The sequence below is a fragment of the Arachis duranensis genome, chromosome 1 (genome assembly GCF_000817695.3).
Source record: "Arachis duranensis cultivar V14167 chromosome 1, aradu.V14167.gnm2.J7QH, whole genome shotgun sequence".
NCBI classification, from domain to species: domain Eukaryota; kingdom Viridiplantae; phylum Streptophyta; class Magnoliopsida; order Fabales; family Fabaceae; genus Arachis; species Arachis duranensis.
Window position 1 is genome coordinate 58,554,229 of NC_029772.3, and position 364 is coordinate 58,554,592.

The following is a 364-nucleotide window of genomic DNA, read 5'->3' on the forward strand; positions in this document are numbered from 1 at the left end:
TTCATAGAAGTGGTCTTGATGCACCCTTGAGATGAATCTCTCCATCTCCCATGACTCGGAGGTGGAAGCTTTTTCCTTCCCTTTTCTCTTTCTAGAGGTTTCTCCGGCCTTGGATGCCATAAATGGTTATGAAAAAACAAAAAGCAATGCTTTTGCCACACCAAACTTAGAAGGTTTGCTCGTCCTTGAGCAAAAGAAGAAAGAAGAGAGTAGAAGAAGAAGAAATAGAGGAGATGGAGATGGCTTATGGTTCGGCCAAAGGGGGAGAAGTAGTGTTTAGGTGGTGTGGAAATGAAGGAGTGAAGATGGGTTTATATAGGGGTGAAGAGAGGGGTAGGGTTCGGCTATGGGAGGGTGGGTTTGG